At 38.0% G+C, this 14,936-nt stretch overlaps 1 protein-coding gene across 4 annotated transcripts in view; it reads left to right on the top strand.

Annotated features, from left to right (window-relative positions):
• The window catches only part of Armc4 (armadillo repeat containing 4), a 166,624-nt gene that overhangs the window by 74,355 nt on the left and 77,333 nt on the right, over nt 1–14,936 (top strand). The gene's annotated exons all lie outside the window — the stretch shown is intronic.

Raw genomic sequence — 14,936 nt, 5'->3', positions numbered from 1 at the left:
TTTTTTTTTTTTTTTTTTTTGGTACTGGGAATTGAACTCAGGACCTTGTGCTTGCGAGGCAGGCAGCAGAACCACTGAGCTACATCCCTGGCCCTGAGACACAGGATTTTAAGCTGCTGTCTTAATCTTAAATTATTTCCTGTTTAGGAAGAGAAGACTTACACATAGATTGAAAATACTTTTTAGAAATTGCATGTGTTCTGATCATGCACTGGCTTTTTCTCATTATTATTCCCTAAATAGTATAACATAAAAACTATTTACGTACCACTTACATTATGTTAGGTATTGTAAAAAAGTCTAGAAATCATATAAAGCTTACAGGACAATGTGTACAGATTATATGAAAATACTATGCCATTTTATACGAGACTTGTACATCTGCAAACCTTGGTATCCACAGAAACAATCTCCAAAGGACAACTCCCCACCACCACCTCCTGTATGTCTACCTATCTATCTATGAGAGGTACATTTATTTTGAGGAGTTGGTTCATGCGAGTGTGCCAACTTGGTGATTTCCAAATCTGATGGGGGTCGGCTGGCCAACTGGAGACTGAAGAAAGAGCTGTAGTTTGAGTCCAGAGGCAGTGAGCTGACAAAAATCCCTCTTGCTCAAAGGTTAATCTGTTCTGTTAAGGCCTTCACGTGATTGGATGAGACCTACTTACACCAAGGGCAAACTGTTCTGTGTATTGAATACCACCGCTCTCAGTGCTAAGCTCACCTAAAAGCATTTGCACAGAGACATCCTGAGTAATGCTTGGCCGAATATCTGGGCACAGTGGCCCAAGCAACTGGGCAATATGCTTAACACTAGAGGGCAAGCACCTTTGTTAGCTTGGTACCCATATGCAATCCTTAAGGCTTGGACTTACCCGGTACATAAAGACTTCTGCCTTATGTGACGTAACTGTCTGTATATAACTGAAAATGCATTAACTGTTTACCAAAGAATTCCTCTTCAGGAGATCCCTGACTGAACTATGACTGTGTGAAGTTAGCGATACTTATACACAGGATACAAAGTTGCTGAAGTTATATGATGAAGAGAAAAAAGAGAAAAGAAAACAAAGGTGTAATATATAAGCACACGAGACATATAATAAAACGAGGAAGAAATTTTCGTGACAGTCCTCACTTCTGTAACTGGCCACAGGGTCCTAGCTGGTATTTATAACCTTTCCCCTCACCCACTTCACGTTCCCTTTGCCCTCAGCAAGAATTTCACTTGTGGTTCTTTACGTGCGAGTGACTCAGATCTTTATTCCTATGTGATCTGGGCCACTAGTTTTCTGTTTAGCTTAATAACAGGTTATGGCAGTACTGAGAGTCACCGTCAAGATTCTCCCGTGCTGCAGACATACTCTTTCTCTAGTAGCAACCAAGTTTCTCATGGGTCGTCAGTGCCAGTCACCCAGACCTACAGTAAGTTCCCTTTTTGCCTGTTGAGTTTGAGGCATGAGGAGCCCGGAGTGAAAAGGTGGCAGTTTTAGCTTCTAGTACAATGGAGTCATTGTTGTATCTCCTGGTGGAAGAATTCCTCCCTTTGGAATTAAGATGCTTGGGCCAGGAGGTCGTAAGGTCTCAAAGACAGGAAGTAAAAAATTTGCTGATGGCTAATAATAAGTAGGACCACTGATTTCCACCCTGATTTCTGGACCTGAGAACATTGTTACAGTATGTTGTTTGAGTTGAATCGTCCTATTGGCCTGACCTGGGAATCCCAGAATTTCACCAGCCTTCCTTCATGTCATCCAATCTCAGTCACCTTCAGCCCAGGCTAACAGTGTGTCTGTTGAATTTGGTTTACGCCCACAGTCTATCATATTATTGCCCAGTGAATGCACGGGTCAGCTTTGTATCACCATAGCAAAATACCTGATCAGGTAACTAAGGAAGGAAAAGAAACTTTGTGGGGAAAGAGGAACCCTGCTCCACTGCTGGTGGGAGTGTAGGCTGGTGTAACCTCTGTGAAGTCAGTATGGAGATCTCGAACAACTAGGTCTGGAGGTCCCACTTGACCCAGCTATTCCCCTGCTGGGTATCTTCCCTAAAGATTGAAAAGAATCACACCACGGTGATATATGTGCACCATATTTATAGCAGCACAATTTGTGCTAACTAAAACTTGGAAACAGCCCAATTGCCCATCACTGGGAGACTGGATAAAGAAAGTGTGTGTGTGTGTGTGTGTGTGTGTGTTTTTTTATAGAACGGAGTACTACTCAGCCATAAAGAATGAGAAACTAGAGACATTTATAGCTAAATGGATACACAACGAGGCGATATTCTTAGGTGAAATAAGTAGGACACGTGTAAATGCTGAATAGTTTCTCTAGTATAAAAACTGAAAGTGTAAATAAGGACTGAAAGGTATAGTAGATAATGTGAAATAGGAAGAAAAGGTGCAAAGGGGAAGGGCAAGTCAGAGGGATGGGGAAAAGAAAGAAGAGATGGAATTAATAGGAGAAAAAGAAAAAATGGAAACAAAGTCTGTGTAGATAGGGAAGGCAGGTAGAGGGGTTGAAGGGAGGGCAGGGGACTGGGGAAAAAATAACCAAGGTGGATTATGTAAAGGTGCAAATTTCCAGTGATGAATGTCATATCGTACACCTTAAATGTACCAATAAAATACATTTTAAAAAAGAGGCCTATTCAGTTCACAGTTTAGGAGGCTACAAATCCAAACAGCAGAGCACGAGCTCTGTGCGCCACCCGTGGTGCAGGTAGCAGTGGCAGGCGGGAGCTTGTGCAGTAACAAGCAGATGATGACACTGCAGGCGGAAGCTGAGCAGACAGGAGGGGCCGGGCCTCCTGGAGGAGTCAGAGGGAATCATCTCTCGCCCGGAGAACGAGGACCTCCCAACAGGCTTCACCTTAGCATCACCCTGGACACCAAGCCTCTCCGGGGGATACTATTAGATGATTGTGCCCAGTGCCTAGCACCCCACCACTGCCTCCGTGTTCTTACCAGAGCGTAGTTTCTCTTTTTCTTTCTTTGCTTCAATGTGAATAGATTGAAAATTTCCCAAATCTTCAAGTTCTGATTTCTTTTTGCTTACTAATTCCTTCTTCAGTTTATCTCTGTCTCCCTGCATTTTACTATCAGCATTCAGAAGAAAGCAGGCTACATTTTCAACATTTGGTTTAGAAATCTTTTGTGAAATAGCTCATTTGTCACTCACAGATTCTATCTTCTACAACACACTAGAAATCAGTTCAGCCAAGGAACTTATTTTCTTCCAGTCTCAATAGCATGTCCCTCAGACAAATCAGCTTTAACAGCTATATTTCTACTAACAATTTCTTCAAGACAGTTTGGGCTTTCTAACATGCACCTCGAGTTCTTTTAGCCTCTGTGCATCCCCCAGTTCCAAAGCCACTTCCACATTTCAGGAATGACTTACAGCGGCATCCTATGTTCCAGCACCAAAATGTATTTTAGTTTGCGGAGGCATCTAGAAAAGAGTTGTATAGTGTAGGGAGCCTGCGTCACAGAAACTTATTTTCTCACCATTCTGTATGCCAGAAATCTAATACCGAGGTATTGCCAAGACCTTTTCTTTGGGATGTAGTTGGCCACCTTTTTGCTCCTTCTCCCATAGCCACCCTTTTATGCACCATAACCCTAGCAACTTCCCACGAGTCCTCATCGCTTCTTCTTGTAAGGACACCAGTAACAGCGGATTCAGGCCTATCTTAATGACTCCCTTTTACCTTAATCACCTTCTCAAATGCCTGTCTTCAGATCTAGTTATATCTGAAAGTACTGGTGGCCAGAGCTCCGATGTAAGGAAGGATTTGGGGAGGATACGGTTTAATCTCTAACAGGTTCTCCAGAGGAAGGAGGACTTAGGTGTATCCTTGACGAATGGCTGGGAGAGGAGGGAAGCAAGCTAGAGGGCTGTGTGCACAGGGACCCTAGTACATGAGAAGGGAAAAGGAAGTGTGGGAAGAAAGATTTAAGAGAGAGTGAGAACGGAGTCAACTGAGGAACTCAAGCAGAAGAGGTACCTGGAAGGCTGAGTTTGTCTTTCTGCCATCTCAGCAGTGCCCTTTTAACAACTTTGTGAGCTTTTGGCCTCCCAGGTGTTGTGGCAGCCTCCGTCTGTACCTTTCTACACCTGGACAGAGATGAAACAGACGGTCCATCCCCAGTCAGCCTCAGCACCCTAGGTCCCTGCCCAGTCTTGAGTCCCTGTTCTCCCTTGACCCCATAAAGGAAAAGAAATAAAAGGTTGAATGATTCAGGCATCGATCTATTAGGAGATTTTTCATGCTACCAGGGAAATAATTTAACTTCTAGTATACACATAGTAAATAATGCCGAGTGTAGTGACGGGGTAGTGTGGAGGTCATATCTCTTATTAGGTTTTACATTTTTGAGTTCTGTATTGTATTCATTTCAATGTATGTCTCTCCTGTATCTTTCCATTCTGATCAACTTACTCATTCTACTTATTTAGTATGTACAACCAGGCTGTTAGGGCTGCTGTATACAGCCGTATCCTCCAAACCTCTATGGAACACTGTCCACATAGACTACTGTGTAGAATGGTTAATTTTTTTTTTTTTCGGTACTGGGGATCGAACTCAGGACCTTGCGCTTTCGAGGCAGGCAGCAGAACCACTGAGCTAAATCCCCAGCCCCTAGAATGGTTAATCTTGATTGTCAATCTGGTTAGATTGAGAAACACCTAGGAAATTAGTAAAGCACTTCTGAGTGTGCCTGTGGTGTTTTCAGAGATCATGAAGGCTCAATCTTGATCAGTGGATTAATCCCTTAGGTGATATGACAGGGAGGGGATAGAAACAGGAATTGGAGCCTGGCTGGAGGGTATAGAGGTGCGACTTGGTGACTCTGTCTGGCCCTGTCCTTTCCTCTGGCTGGAGCTCTTGATCTCTTTTCTTCTCAGCTGCCATGGGGTGACTCCTCTGCTCTGCCACACCATCTGCTGTGAGGTTTCTGCTTTTCCACAGGCCTAAAAGCAATGGAGCAGCTGACCATGAACTGAAACCTCTGAAACTGAGAGCCAATGTAAATCTTCCCTTCTCTAAGATGCCTTTCTCGGATATTTGATCACAGCGATGAAAATATGATTAATACAAACACATTCCTTCCATGGCCATAGATAGATCCCCGTAGAAGTGTAATTTACTGTTTCTTTTACTATTTCATTATAGTAGTTTCCATCCTATGCCATTATCCTCTGGTGTTGCCTATTTTTTTCCTTCAGCTTATCTTTCTGGTATCTGAAAACAAGAATTGTCTGTCTTTAATCATCTGGGCCATCTTGCTGCACAGGGTTTGGCAATGACATGTAAATAGGCGGTTATAACTTGAGCCTTTGTTTATCAGGCTAAGTTTGGATTTTGTGTTAGTCAAGTAAGAGTCACTGAAAGGATTTAAGTAGGAACAGAGATAGGAAAGCTTGTTAGAGGATCATTGCAAGGAGAGGGGAAAGTAGGGTAAAGTGAATCATGGAATATATTATAATGAAGAAGAGATAAATCGACAGACTAAAGAGCTGTGAAGGAAGAGGATGGATGAGACCAGAAAAACGATTGTTCCTTAGCTGTGAAGAAGAGCGAGGAGTAGGGATCGTGCTTAGCCTCTGGCTTCGATATCCAGATGGCCGGTGGACCACTTGCTGATACCAGGAACGTGGGGGGAGGACCATGAGGGAAGCCTGAACTCACACGAGGAGACGGTGCGTTCCTCACTCTACAATCAGCGCAGAGCCCGGCACCAGACTCGGGATAGGCTCCCAAGGACCGAGACTTACACAATGAACGGATGGCGAGCTTAGTTCCGCTTGTGCTGACACTGAGCTTCCTGTGGGATGTCCGGATGGTGATGGCAGTCAGTCGACTGGGTATTCAGATCTAAATTTTAGGGTACAGACATGGGCTGTCACTGTGGAAATCAGTATGCAGCTACCTCAAAAAACTAAAAAGAGAACCACCTTCTGATCCAGCTGTACTACTTCCTGGGAGCAGATATGCAAGTCTGCAGACTGCGGAGATGCCTGCACACCCTCATCATGGCACCGTTCATAATAGCCAAGGGGTGGAGTCAGCCTGGGTGCCCTTCAGTGGAGGAGTGGGTGAGAGGTGTGTTAGATACACACAGTGGAGGTTTATTCAGCCGCAAAATGAAAGGATTCGCGTCACTTGTAAGAAAGTGGATGGAGCAGGAGATTATCGTGGTGAGTGATATCGGGCTGGGAGAGGCGAGGGAAGGGGGGTGGGAGTGTGGAGAGGATCAAAGTGCCTTACGCAAATGTATGAAAATGCCTCAGAGAACCCTTCAGGCCACGAAAGCAATACACGCTAAAGGCGAAAAAGGAAGCCAAACAAAATATTATGTGTATTTTGTAACTGAAATCATGGATAATCTGTGAAATTTTGGGGGAGAGAAAGTAGAGTGAAAAGTGAAGGACAAAAGCAGAATCCTGTTGAACCCAGTTTTTCCTTTCTTCTTTTTCCAAACATTCTTTTTTATTAGGGCATGTTTGTGACACATAATGAGCTCATTCATGGTGGAGAATCGGCACCTGTACATCTGGAATCTTAACCCTTATTCCTTCCCCTTCTCCACCCCTTTCTCCTGCCTGCCTCCGTCCACAGACCCCCTTCCCATCTCCGCAAACTTTACCTCCCTGTTTCTTGTCATCTGTCTCTTCATTTACTCTGTAGACTATGTGTGCTTTGTTTTCACTGTGTGATATTTAGCCATCTGCATCTGATTTATGCCACTTAGCACTTTGGTCTCAAGGTGCATCCACAAATGGTTCCAACGTATCTTCTTTATGGCTGAGTAGTACTCCACTGTGTGCAAACACCATGTTTAATTCGTCCATTTATCCACGGTTGGACGTATTGGCTGCTTCCAAGATAGAGCAGTTGTAAGTTGCACTGCTATAAACGTGGGTGTGAGTGAGTGAATCACTGTAAGGTGACATCTTTAACATTTGGAAGAGACAACCAGAAGCGGCACAGCTGCAACCATTTTTTTTAAGGAGAAAGAATGGATATGGGGCCAGGGATTTAGCTCAGTGGTTCTGCTGCCTGCCTCGCAAACGTCAGATCCTGAGTTCAATCCCCAATACCCCCCTCAAAAAAAAGAAAGCATGGACAAAAGATACCTGTAAAGAAAGTAAGGAAGATCAACAGGAGTTGTGAGATAAATTAGAAGAATGAGTTATTGGAAAACAAAAACAAAGAAGAGAGTGTTTAAAGGCACAAAATGGACTAAATACACCAAATTCTGTAGCAAAGCTTCCATGAGTTAAGAGCTACATTGTCCTTTCTTGCACACCATCCTTTTATACTTGTGATGTGGTTTTCCCACAAGTGTTTTTATAAACACACAAGGCAGTTTAAGAAAACAGCATTTTGAGTTTGGTAACAATCCAAGCCACATTATTCTTGCTATTGTATTTCAGACATGGCAATTACTGCTAGAATTGTAGGATTTATTGGACTTTTGAGCTTTAAGTTAAATGTGAGGAAATGATAAATGCCTCTTCCTTAGGTAAGTCTTCTATAACTCATGGGCTAAGAATTTATTTTAATGACTAGCAATTTTATGTCTTAGGGGTCTGGCTGTGGCTAAAACTTAGGTCACATATCAAGATAAACACACACACCATATATATTATATACACACTTTTAGTGCCTTTTTATTAACCGTGCAATAGAATGCATATGCGCCTCTCATCTGTAGTGTTTTTCTCTCTCAGGAAGCCTAGTAATAACAATTGGGCTACGGAATCAAAAGTGATTTTTGTGAAACAATGATTTTGTAAAACTCGATGCTTTTTCAGTACTCCTGATCACAGCTTTAAAAACTCGGTATTTCATTATGCCCCTCCCTGTAACACGGCAGAGTAGGCATTCTGAAATATTAAGCCTATAAGTAGTCAGATTAATTCCTGCTGAATTTTTCTTAGTGACTCTTAATGTCTATTTGATGTACAGACTTTATCTGGAGATAATTTAGCCTTCAAGAATAAAAAAAATCACATCAACATTAAAAATAAAACTTAACATTTGTATTTTGGGGAACATAATTTTCTAACAAAATACTATAAAGTTTCAAACTTCTAAAACTATTGCCACTAAAAACTCTAGAGATGTTTTGACTTATTTTCCTTCCACACCTCAGAATATTTGCTTTGTTTTTAAATTTTCTTTTTGGCTTTTTATTTTGAAATAGCATTAGATATTCAGAAAAATTGCAAAAAAACCAGAGTGCATACAAAGAGTTCCTCTAGCTTGTCCCTTGGTCCTCACATTGTACATAGTAACAGTAAAATTACATAAAATTTCCATTGTTCAAGTCCTGTTTTGTTACTCTAAGGAGTTTTTATGTTTCAAGTGGATTTTGTTCAGGCTTATTCTGTGCATTCCTATCTTGGTAATCACCTTTATTGATGATTATATGCTTTGGCTTCCTCGCCAACTATTCTTAAGAAAGGGTTACCTCTTTATTACTATGACAAATTCTTGGGATAACCAGTTTAAAAAGAGAAAAGGTTCATTTGGTTCATAGCTTTGAAGGTAGCCAGGATTGGTTGGGAGCCTGTGGTGAGGCATTAGAACATGGCAGGGGCGTTGGGGGGAAGAAGCTTGTTCACCTCGTCCAGGTGAGTGAGAGACACAGGAAGAGGAAGGGACCATAATTCCTCGAAAGGCCAGGCCCTGAAAGATTTAAACCCTCCCACTGGGCCCTACTTCTTAAATGTTCCACCACCTTCTCGTAGCCCCACAGGCGACCAAACTTTTAATACATTGGCTTTTGGGGGACAGTCTAGATGCAAACTACAGCCAATCCTGTTTCCCACTACATTGCAGAATTCTCCTATTGTTTGGTTTTATTTTATTGTTCATTCTCTAGGACAGTGGTTGATAAATTGTGACCATGAATCACATCTTCATTTTATAAATAAAGTTTTATTAGAACATAGTGACCTTTAGTCATTTACTTATTATTTTTGGCAGTATTTGTCTTACAGTGGCAGAACTGAGTAGTTTCCATGGAGATTAAATGACCTGTGAAAACTAAAAATACTTCATGTCTAGTTCTTTATGGAAAAATATGATGAACTCTACTCTAGGGTATTTTAGGGAAATTTTTATTTCTTTATAATTTCTTACTCTTTAAATTAATTTTTCTTGTAATTTCATTAACTACTTCCCTAGTAATACATATTGGATAATAATGACAGTAATCTCTTTACCTGGCTCTTGATTTTAGTAAAAATATCTATATAGTAAAAATGTCTAAGACTTCTGGAGTTACATGTTTCACTGTGATTTTCCCTTGTATCTATTAATGTGATGAATGGTATTAACATCTTTCCAAACATTGAAACAACCTCACAATCTTGTCTGAGGTGGTCATGCCATATGATCTTCTTAATGTGGTGTAGAACTTCATTAAAAAGTTTTTTAGGCTGGGGATTTAGATCAGTGGCACCATGACTACCTTGCAAGTACAAGGTCCTGAGTTGAATCCCTGGTACTAGAAAAAAATTTTTTGTTAGTATTTTTATAATATTTAGGAGTGATAGTATAGTTTTTCTTTTTTCCTGTTTGTTTTTGTCTTTATCCAGTCTAGGTGTTTGTGTTACTTGGTTTGCAGAAGGAAGCAGGACATTTCCTTCACTTCATTATACTCATCAATATTGCTCAATATTTATGACCCTGAAGGTTTGGTCAAGTGTCTTATGCAATTGTATGAACCTACTGATTTTTTATTAGTTGTTTAATACTTTTCTCTAATTAGATGGTCTTCTGGTCTGTTGATGTTTTCTGTTCTAATGGGGTTAATTTGGCAATCTGTATTTTCTTAGGAAAGTCTCAATTTCATTTAGATTTCCAAATTTATTTGAGTAGCAGTATATGCGAAGTAGTCTCTTACAGTTTTTAAATTTTATCTGCTTTGGCTTAGTTTCCCCTTGTTATTTAAAATTTCTATATATTTCCTTGATCATGTTAGCTATTATAGTATCAGTTTTATTTTTTTGAAAAACTGCTGTTAAAAAAAAAAAGAAAATCTGCTGTTTACTTCGAAAATTTCTCTTTCTTTCTTTCTTAGTGCTTTCATTTGGTTTATGTCTATTTTTCTAATTTTGAAAAAGGAATTTTTTATTTTAATTCATGAACACAAAGGAAAATCATAGTGAAACATATGACTCAAAAATTCTGTGACAAAATTCATTACCTATTGCTGATTTAGAACACACTTTAAAGTATAAATTAATATATATTCGTAGCAAGACACAAGACATTTTTACTAAAATTAAGAGCAAAGTAAATAAACTACCTTCATTACTATACAATATACATTAGTAGAGAAGTAGCTAATGAAATTACAAGAAAAATGAATTTTAAAGCTAAGAAATTATTAAGAAATAAAAATTTTCCTAAAACAACTGTAGAGTGGAGTTCATCATATTTTTATTTATTTTTGGCAGGGGTACTGCGGATTGAACTCAGGACCTTGTGCTTGCCAGGCAGGCATGACACCCCTGAGCTAAATCCATTTCCCTCATCATATTTTTCTATAAAGATCCAGTCATGAAATATTTTTAGTTGTCATGGGTCATTTGGTTTCCATGGAAACTACTTAGCTAGAAGTAGTTTGTGCTATTCCTTTGCTACTACCTTAAATGTGTGTGTACTCTCTAAATTTTAATTATAGTGCTTTGACACCATTTTAAAGAAATTCTTTAATTTCAATTTGTATTTCTCTCTCAGCCCAGAAGTTAACCAAATTTTTTAATCCTACAAGGAACATCCTTTTTATTTCTTGTTTGTGTTGGTCACCTACATTATATTACATTTTGGTTAGTGTGTAGCTTAATTTAATGAAACATATAGATTTTTTATGCCTAATAAAAGATGCATTTTTATGAATATTCTGTAAGTGCTTAGGATACAGATGTATGTTTCTATCAGTATAGTTTGATGTATGTTTTTAAGATCTACTATGTTGCTGGATGTTATCTCTATTTCTTCATGTGCCTTTACTTGTATTGTCTTACACCGAAAGTGATCAAGTCTCTCATGTGCGTGTCTGTCTGTGTCTCCTTATGGCTCATGTATGTTTTGCTTCTTTCTTTTTTTGGATACAGGGTCTCACTGTGTAGTTCAGGCTCACCTTGAACTCACTGTGTAGCCCAGGTTGCAGCGATCTTCCTGCTTCAGCCTCCCAAGTGCAGGGATTATAGGCGTGCCCCACCACACTCCGTTTCCCTTCTTAAAGGCAGGGGTTACTATATCATTTGGTGTATAAATATTCAAATGGATTTTAATAGTCCAAGTACTAGAGTTTGTCATGTTCAATGAATTTTGACTTGTTTTCTCTTTTGTTTGGTGTAGGGATCTCCTCCCTTCCTCTCTCCCATTCTTCTCTTCCTCCCTTAAAGCCTGGCCCTTTACACTGAGTTACAACCCAACCATTAAAAAATATATTTTGGACACAAAGTCTCCATAAGTCATCACTAAGTTGCCCAGGCTGGTCTTAAAATTGCCATCCTCCTACCTCACTGCCCCATCACCACACCTAGCTAGCCCTGTTTTCTTATTGTTTCCATTTACCTATTATACCTTGGTACACTCATTTATTTTTAGTCTTTCTGAACCCCTTTGTTTAAAGTATGCTATTGTATATAGTATATAGTTGCATATGGTTTTGTGAATCAAATATACTTTTTGTTTTAATAAGAGACTTAAACCCATGCACATCTATTTATGGTCTCAACAAAGTCATAATATTTTTCAATTATTTGCATTTTATTGTATTTGTTATGATCTTTATCAGATCTTTGATGTTTAACTTTTTTTGTTTTATTTAGAAAAAATTGCATTTTTTCCTAGTAGTTATCTTTATACCTATAATTTTTCTAATGCTCTTGTTCTTTTTTTCTTAATTATTCACTATTCAGTTTCTCCATTTTTATTGGTTGTCTTTTTAACTCACAGGTTTTGGCTAATACAATAATCAATGGGCTTATTCTATTTTTCCTGTCTAATGATTGAAGAGCATTATTTCTATTTTGTCTTTATAATTTACCTTTAGCCATCATTATTATACTCTGTACCCTACCTTTTTTTCAATCTTAAATCAATAGATGCACACACATCATCATCGTCATCACCATCAGTTTTGCTGAAGTTTTACAGTCATTTTGTTAGGAGGCCCCCCCATAGAATCTTCTAGAATGTTCCATGGTTCACTCATGGATTTTGAAGTTCTTATAGTTAAAATTATTTTCTATAAGTAATTGGAATATAACCTTGCTAGACAGAACGTCTTTGCTTTTCATTTTCTTTCAATTAATTAAACAAAATAAGTTCATTGTTGATTTCCTTTTTACAAGTCTGGTGTTGCTTAATTTTATTTTTTCTTTGTAAGTTACTTGATATATTTGCTTGAGGGCCTTGAGGGTTTTTTCTTTATAATCTAATAGTTTTGCAAATTTTCTCTCCAAATTGATAGCTCGATATTTCAGTATGGATTAACCTGAAGTATAGCTCATACTGGGAAGGCAAAACGTGTGCTTTATTCTCTCTTTTTAAGAAATCAATTGAAGATACATGAATTGAAAGGAATCTTAACAAACTCAAATATAGTGATAAGGGCTTTCTAAAAAATATGTTATAACTCAGAAGTATTTGTGAACTCCTAAGTATTTATTGTGTCTCCATTCTTTAAAAATGCCTGGCATAAATGGTTCAAAACATGCTGAAACTCCAATGTCCTAAGTTTTCCATTAAATCATAAAATTAAAGGTCAGCTCTCAAATATAAGGAAGAATTTGCTATAAAAGAGCTAACATTTCATGTTCTTTAGAAGATAATCAGGAAAATTATTTTATTAATATTTAAAAATGCCCAAAATTCTAAGAAATTTTACCTAATCATTTCTCTAAATAATATACTGATTTCCCACAATTTTTCCTGTAAAATATTTTCCTTCCACACATTATAAAATAAACATTTGTTGAACTGATTGTTACATGGTCCAGTTATGTGATCATGTAATGAAAGACTTTTCATGAAATGTATACAGAAGGATAGAATTAAAACTTACCATGGAATCTGTAACTTGGAATTTCCTGTCTTCTGAGGTTTAAGCATAATTATGTTGCATTTACATAGTTTTTAAAGATTTTTACATTGAGTTTATTTGTTCTTTTTTAAAAGGAAAAACAGTAGAGCTGTGCTTGTTTGCATAGAGAAGAGATTTAATCTTTGTGGCTTCCCAAATATTCCTGGTGCCACAAAACCAGTGTTTGTGACCTTTCAGGGTTTATATAAGACTTGCAATGGAATATATATTTTACATGTTTGTGTCTTTAACATTACTTCTTCCTTGCGCATTTTCTTTTTTCTTTTTCATGTGCATACTTTTAAAAACACTTAGGTTTAATTGAGATACAAAAATTTCAAGTGAAAAGTAATGAAGTGAAATCATTTAATCTTCTGAATCTTAATTTTTTCACTTTGAAATGAATTCTAGGGTTTTTAATTTGAGGAGTATGTGGATTTTGTTTCTCTACATTATATGTCTCATCCAGTCACGTATGATGTGACCTCAGCTTCATTGTTGAATAAGCGAGCTACTCAGAATTCTATCATGTGAGACAGTATGTGTATGTGTGTTTGTGTTTACAATGAAAAAAAACCCCAACATTTTAAAACTTGTAATTCATGAAATATTATACACATCAAGGAAAGTGCATAAAGTAAATGGACACATCACCAAATTATTGGGAAAGGAAGATTTATGTGAGTGCCTTTTGGCTAAGATCAAGTGAGTGCCATCCACACCAAGAAATAGAATATTGTCATTATCCTAAACCCTGGACCACCTCTCCTCCTCAGCCCAAACATGCTATCTCTCTGTGCTCTGGAGATGACTCCTTTCTTTTTTTCTTTTCTCTTTCTTTTTTTTTGAGAAAGTATTACTTGATATTTTAACTAAACCAAATTAAGTAGGAGAAAGAAATAAAAGGGATACAAATAGGAAAGGAAGAAGTCAAATTATATTTATTTGCAGAAAATATGGTCTTATACTTAGAAGACCCTAAAGACTCTACCAAGACTTTTAGAACCGATCAAGAAATTCAGCAAAGTGGCAGGATACAAAAATCAGTAGTTTTCCTACACACCAATAATGAACCCTCAGAGAAAAATCAGAAAAACAGTTTCATTAGAATAGCTTTAAAAAAAAACCAAAAACCCTAGACATCAATCTAACCAAAAAGGAGAAAGACCTCTACAAAGAGAATTTCAGAACATAGAAGAAACTGAAGAAGATACTAGAAGATAAAAGAATTCCCATTTCATAAATCAGCAGAATTAGAATTGGTATGTGATTTTTAAAAATATATAATTGAATTCAGTTTCCGAATATTTTATTAAGGAATTTCACATCTCTGTTCATCAAGGATATTGGTCTATCATTTCTTTTTTTGTTGTGTCCTTATGTGGTTTTGATTCTTGGTGATAACTGGCCTCATGGAATGAGTTTGGAAGCATTGCTTCCCTCCTGGTATTTCACAGAATAGCATGAGAAGCATTGGCAATAGTCCTTCTTCAAAGCTCTGGCAAAATTCAGCAGTGAATCTGTCTGGTCTTGCACTTTCCTTTTAGGTGGGACTTCTTATTGCTGCTTGAGCCTCATTGCTTCATTGATCATTGTTATTTGTGAGGCAGCCAGCAGAACCACTGAGCTAAATCCCTGGCCCTTTTAAGATAAATCCCTGGCCCTATTCATTGTTATTTGTGTATTTGGATTTTTAAATATACTCAAGTGGATCTATTTGTGAACTCTTTTTTCCCTATCAATCCATTGTTCTTTCATATTCTAGTACCACTCTGTCCTGATTACCATCTCTTTAATAATAGTATGAACC

This window comes from Fukomys damarensis, unplaced genomic scaffold, assembly GCF_012274545.1.
Source record: "Fukomys damarensis isolate Sample0158 unplaced genomic scaffold, DMR_v1.0_HiC HiC_scaffold_19, whole genome shotgun sequence".
Taxonomy (NCBI): Eukaryota; Metazoa; Chordata; class Mammalia; order Rodentia; family Bathyergidae; genus Fukomys; species Fukomys damarensis.
The sequence above is the reverse complement of the archived record's forward strand: the minus strand, read 5'-3'. Positions and strand labels throughout refer to the sequence as shown.